The sequence below is a fragment of the Glandiceps talaboti genome, chromosome 9 (assembly GCF_964340395.1).
Source record: "Glandiceps talaboti chromosome 9, keGlaTala1.1, whole genome shotgun sequence".
NCBI lineage: Eukaryota > Metazoa > Hemichordata > Enteropneusta > Spengelidae > Glandiceps > Glandiceps talaboti.
The window spans coordinates 12,108,546-12,115,819 of NC_135557.1; positions in this window are offsets into that span (position 1 = coordinate 12,108,546).

The following is a 7,274-nucleotide window of genomic DNA, read 5'->3' on the forward strand; positions in this document are numbered from 1 at the left end:
GGAGCTGCATGAGCAAGCTTTATAGAATGTCTTTCTTATCAACAATGTGTGTGTAGAATGGTGTGAATTGTGAAGAAAAAAAATATAAACTAATAATCGAAATCATAAATTATGCAAATGATTCACTAAATTTAAATAGTCACCATTATCATTAAGACACGTGCACATTGTTATCTGGTCCTTCTATTTTCATTATATGGATGAAATGGTTTTTTTAGACAGAGAGAAAATTTACATTTTAGCCCAATTCGAACGAAATTTGATGGTAATGACTAAATTAATTAGGTCGTGTAAGTATTTCATGAATGTTAATGAGATGAGTCATTTCCATAATTAATGATTTTCACTTAGATTAGACTAAATCTTAAGAATGCGGACTTCAGATTCAATAAATAATTCAAACATGACAAAGCGGACTTGTCCTGGAAGGTTTAGTGATGGAGGTTTTAATTTTGATGAGTCATTTGCATAATTAATGATTTTCTGCAATTAGTCTATATATGCTATATAGAATTTAAATTTGTTTTAGAGAATATAATATATCAATCTGTAAATATAGATAGAGATATAAAATAATATAATATATAATATATCATCTTCTTCTTTCTCATTTTTTCCTCGAAGGATATGTGTGCGAACATGGTAAACTTTCCCTGTCGTGTACTGTAGGTACGATACGGATTAAGACTGCACTTTATGGACGTGAGAGCTATTCGATTTGTGCCTATGCTGGAGGTATCGATATAACGTGCAGGGCGCGGGGAAGTTTTTATATTGTTAAGATGATGTGCGATGGGCATCCTTCATGCAGCATATATGCCAAGAATGCGATTTTTGGAGATCCATGTCGTGGTACACAGAAATACTTAACTGTAACCTTCACATGCGGTGACTAGATTTTTCTAAGACTTTATGTTTTATTTGTGCGGTACCCTGAGAAATGATATATTGTATGCATATGTTTCATAGATTCCAGATAAACACATTGCAACAAAAAAAATTGGACCAAAAGTAATCTATATGATATTCAACAAGGATGCATTGTGGCGCAGTGACTACGCATGCGCTTTCCACATACTATGTGCATTCTCCACGCAGAGGGCTTGATCTTGTGTACTATGTATATATTGCTACCGTACTGGTTGTCATAACATCGCCATGCATTGTAATATTGTAACAGTAGACCTGTTGGCATGATTATCGTAACATTGTAACGAGTATCAAGGCATCACTGTACCCCTAGAAATTGTTACACTATTTGAAAGTTTGACATACGGTACGCGATACAGACCATTTCTTTCCAAGTTGTCAATTCTTTTGCTTGCCGGCATGAGTTACATCAGAGTACCAAGGTGCATGTGGTCTTAAAGTGATCCAGACCACTGATGACAATTATATTGACATAGTGCAGTAGAATTACCGGGTTGTGGAAGTACGGTTTTGACATTTGTATTGTCGATAATTGAATTCTTTTACATGTTCTAAAAAAAATAATTACATTTCTATGTTGTTGGTACAGTAACATTCCTAAATCATCGAAGTCGCGATGTTCGGCAAAATGTAAACAAAACATTTGCGACGCAATTGATGAATGTATTCAGTTATTCATAGCCAATAATTTCGTTATGTATTAAAATTGACGTTTTTCTTTGGAAAAAATCCATGTTTAATGTTGCATCATGGAAAATGTGATAATATATACTAATCAATTAGTATTGTAAACAATGTTGTTAAATTGTTTATAACCACGAATGATCAATTCATATTTAGCTTGACCAGTGTGGGAGGTTTATTTCATCGGTAACTCCAGATAGTAAGATATTACGATAACCACAGATAATCCCATAGTCCTTTGCGTCAGAGCATGCTCAGTCTGAATTGCAAGTTCCCTATTGTAAGTGATAGTTACCTTTGCTTCAGTCAGTAGAATACTCTGAGTGAATTTTAAATACGCAGTAAATCCTGCCCAAAATCGTATAACATCCGCTTGTGGCCCTTTCAGGCAAACGGGTGGATGGATATAAATAGCATTTTTTGAATCTCTACATAACATATGTCTTTTCGACCATCTGGATTTTAAATGTAAATCATATTTAATATATATTATATTTGAGAGACAGCATGGTTAATGATATCTGATCAGAAGTTAAAATCACCGTTGTTGTCTGAATATACACACTGTTAACTAGAAAGGATGATGGATAGACTTCGCCGAGCTTACACCATAAGTGAAAGAGAATATGAAGCTCAAATCCAAACACGCTATACAACTAAACGACGACATATGTTGGTGGTTATTGCGTTGATAATAATGGCATTGGTCGCCATTGTGTGTGTTACTTACAAGTTGTACATATCTTCATTATCGGAGAAATATGAAGGCAAGTACAATGAAAATCACATGAGAAAAAAACAATCGTCGTCTGACTCGACAAAGATCTCGCTATACTAACATAAATATTGCTACATTTTAACGACTGACATGACAAAAATGATTGGCGCAAAATTGTTACATTTTAATATATTCTCTGGTATTAAGACAAATATTTACCACTAGTATGTTAACGACATTAACATTTTACTCCACCGATATGCTTCAAAAAGGTGCATGTTCTTACATCATATAATGCTATGATTTGACGATTATGTGCTAAAATAACGGTAGCCATTTGAAATATGGTGGAACGAAACTGTGTTTTGAAGAGTTGTTGACTCGCAGGACCACGATAGCTCAGATTCAAAGTTAAAACAAACAAAACTTGGCTTGCGTGTGGTGCAATATACTGAGTGTAAATATTCACGCTGTAAAACAGACATCCATGGAAAACAATATTAGTATTTCGATTGTATTTTTCTCTCCATCCAGGGGAAAATCAGAATATCCTTTCTGATTCAACAACAGTTGACACTAGAAGGATGCATACCCAGTTTCCAACTGCCTTCACTATGACCCGATGACTAGATTCTCCCACGGATTTTATACTGTGTACAGTGAGGCACCCTAAGAAACAATACATGTGATGCATATGTTACATATATTCTAGATAAATACATTGCAAATAAAATTGAACCAAAAGTAATCTATGGCCCTATATGGTATTCAACTACACCAAAATGGTGATAATTTAGTAAGACCCTGTACATTTTACGTATACATAACATGTCAAACATATGTGTGGTGGAGGTTTATTTTCGAAAATGTTGTCTTTACTAGGGGATGGAGGTCACTTTGGCTTTGGAACTTTGGGGTCAGTTTGAGAAAAACCATTATTCAACTCTCGAGTAAATAAACGGTGACAATTATTTTTTATAAAATAAATTTATTGCGGGTTGTTATTTTTAAATGAAATGGTATATATGGGCATGCCATGCTTGTTTTTCGAGGAATGCTGAGAGAAAAACTACACCCCCTGGGATTTTTGAATACAAATGTTCATTTGCTATACTAATAGCTAGTTATGCTACTTTGCCGAATATCTCTTTTATATAGGAAAAGTGGTATTTTGAAATTAAAAAAAATATCTAAGATTTTATGGATAATTCACATGATTCAAATGGGACATAATGTATTTTTGTTGAAAATGTCTTTCTTCTTATGATGTAACACAACTTTTATGATAATATGATATGATTGTGACTTTATCATGGGTGTATTGAAAACAAATATAAAGTGGTTAACTGTTACATTTATTTTTCGCTCTTACCAATAAATTGTCTGTTAAATTAATCACTGGCTCCGGTTCTTTACTCTCCCAATCCGTCCATGTGGGGCGCCCTACTATTTAGAAACAGTGCAATTTCATCCTATGATCATCATGAATCGTTTGTCAAAATTTCTGTGGTGATGATCGTGATTCAGAACATTATGAAAGCCCGTTAGTGCCATCTACAAAAGCAATATATATATATATATATATATATATATATATATATATATATATATATATATATATATATATATATATATATATAATCAAAGTAGGTTGGTTGGAACTTGAGGTGCTTGGTTGTTACTCCGAGTTTCACGCTCAATGCGTTCATCAGACACGCTCAATGCGTTGTCTGATGAACGCATTGAGCGTGAAACTCGGAGTAACAACCAAGCACCTCAAGTTCCAACCAACCTACTTTGATTATTCCCGCCCTGCTTACCCAAGCATCGAGCACTCTATTCTACGAGTTTGATACTATTTACTATATATATATATATATATATATATATATATATATATATATATATATATATATATATATATATATATATATATATATATATATATATATATATATATATATATATATATATATATATATATATATGCATATTTAAGACAATTGTGGTTGGCATTCTGTCAGTACCGCGTAGGTCATGAATAAAACTGACATGAATATGCACACTATAGGTACTGATATTAGTGCCAGGTTTGGTTGAAATCGACACATGCATGTTTGGGCTGTATTTGCTTTATGCTATTTGACTTGAGCACAGAGGTCAATGTCATAGGACCTAACAAGTGCAACCTGATGTGGTATATAGGAATGACCCACATTCGCCTGTGCGTCCTTGAAACCCACATCTCTTACACAATGACTTAAATTTAACAAAACCTGACACAAATGTCAAAACACTATATATGCATACGCACATTATTTAACTTTTGAACTTTGACCTTTAGGACAAAATGGCGGCCGTATCTGCCCTAAAAATGCACATTCTGTCAGTAAAGAAATCAAACCAAATAAATGTACTAATCACATGCTCGTTCCTCCGTATAAGTTAATGAGTTGAAATGAATTGAGTCTGTCTTTGGTGAGGTATATATATACTGTAAATAATATTTCTTTATTTTAAACAGAATGAAATGCCAATACACGACAGAGTGTGGGAAGCACGAGTGACTGTATTAAATATAAGTTGACCCGCAGGCAGGCGTGATGTATATACAGTACTATATTATATATCACGTTATTTACTCGAAAAGATGTCAGTAACATTCACTAAAGACGTCACTAACATGTCATCTGGTGACTTATTTATCATGGCCACCCTGACACGACTGTGAATGATGGAAATTATTGGAATGATAGTTCTATCTGAGACCTACATGTAACATATTAATGAGATATGTGACCTTAGACATTCTACAATTACGTCGCCATTTTGTTGACTCTTTTTGAGCTATACACAGGCCGCTATTTGTCCTAAAGCGACAATGATTATAAGACAGCAAGGCATACAACTCAACAGACATTTGTAGAGTAGAGGTGTATCGCTTGTGCCATCTGTTTGTGTAATTTCGAATTAAAGAGAGACAGACAGACAGACAGACAGACAGACAGACAGACAGACGGACGGACGGACGGACGGACGGGCGGGCGGGCCGGCGGGCGGACGGACAGACGGAAGGACGGACAGACGGACGGACGGACGGACGGACGGACGGGCGGGCGGGCGGGCGGGCGGGCGGGCGGGCGGGCGGGCGGGCGGGCGGGCGGGCGGACGGACGGACGGACGGACGGACGGACGGACGGACGGACGGACGGACGGACGGACGGACGGACGGACAGACAGACAGACAGACAGACAGACAGACAGACAGACAGACAGACAGACAGACAGACAGACAGACAGACAGACAGACAGACAGACAGACAAGGAGAGACAGATAAGGGGAGACAATGATAAAGAGACAAATACAAACAGAGACAGACAGAAACTGAATGTGTGTGTGTTGGTGTGTGTGTGTGTGTATGTGTGTGTGTGTGTGTGTGTGTGTGTGTGTGTGTGTGTGTGTGTGTGTGTAAAATAGTTCAAAAATATAACATCAAAATAGTTATTTAAATTTCTTTTGGTAATAAATTCAACTACTTTTAAAATGCAAAATGTCAGCGGGTAACCCAAATATATTACTTATGTTTAATTAAAAATGTTTAATTAGTTCAAGTTATCTTTTGTATTAAATGTTGGCAGTCTCAGTGAGCAATCTTCCTTTTTACAGCCCATGACAAATTGCATCCAACTACGTACAATACTGCGCAAGCAGTAAGCTAAAAGACACCCTCAGCCTCTTTACCTTTCTGTACACAACATGTTTAATAATTTGCTGATATCAATCTTACTAGTATATTGTATATGATCATTTGTATTGCTGTCTCGCATTGTTCCTGGTTACTAGTCCCTAATATTGGGTCATATGTGTTAGTCCATGCGTCGATATTTGTGTTCTTTTTCCACATGTATCTCAGAAATGCATGAGCAGACATAAAGCAAACCTGACACAAATGTCTGATACTAAAGTTATGTAAGTCATCTTGATATTGTGACCGTCGTGATAATGATCGAATGACAGCTGTATTTGTCGTAAAAATGCACAATAATGAAGATATGTACATCTTGTAAGTAACACACGCAATTGGCGACCAATGCCATTATTATCAACGCAATAACCACCAACATATATCGTAGTTTAGTTGTACTGCGTGTTTGGATTTGAGCTTCATATTCTCTTTCACTTATGGTGTAATTAGCTCGGCGAAGTCTATCCATCATCCTTTCTAGTTAACAGCAGTGTGTATATTCAGACAACAACGGTGATTTTAACTTCTGATCAGATATCATTAACCATGCTGCCTCTCAAATATAATATATATTAAATATGATTTACATTTAAAATCCAGATGGTCGAAAAGACATATGTTATGTAGAGATTCAAAACATGCTATTTATATCATCCAAACGTTTGCCTGAAAGGGCCACAAGCGGATTTTATACGATTTTGGGCGGGATTTACTGCGTATTTAAAATTCACTCAGAGTATTCTACTGACTGAAGCAAAGGTAACTATCACTTACAATAGGGAACTTGCAATCCAAAGGACTATGGGATTATCTGTGATTATGGATCTGGTGCTACCGATGAAATAAACAGCCCACACTGGTCAGGGTAAAAATGAATTGATTATTTGAGATAAAAAACATTTATTATCACATTTCCCATGATGCAATATTCAACATGGCGGGTTTGCAAGTTCCCAATTGATTTTAATTGCATTGCATTAAATTGTATTGAATTGATTTGTATTGATTTGAATTGAATTGAATTCAATTCAATTCAATTGAATAGAACTGAATTTATGGTAAAAGTTTATCCAAGTACACATTAAAATAAAAGGTAAACTATATACTAAATGAAGATAATGAAGGTATTTATACTCGATCATTCGTATGTTCTGACTCACGATCATTACGACGTAAAGTTTGCCACTAACGGGACA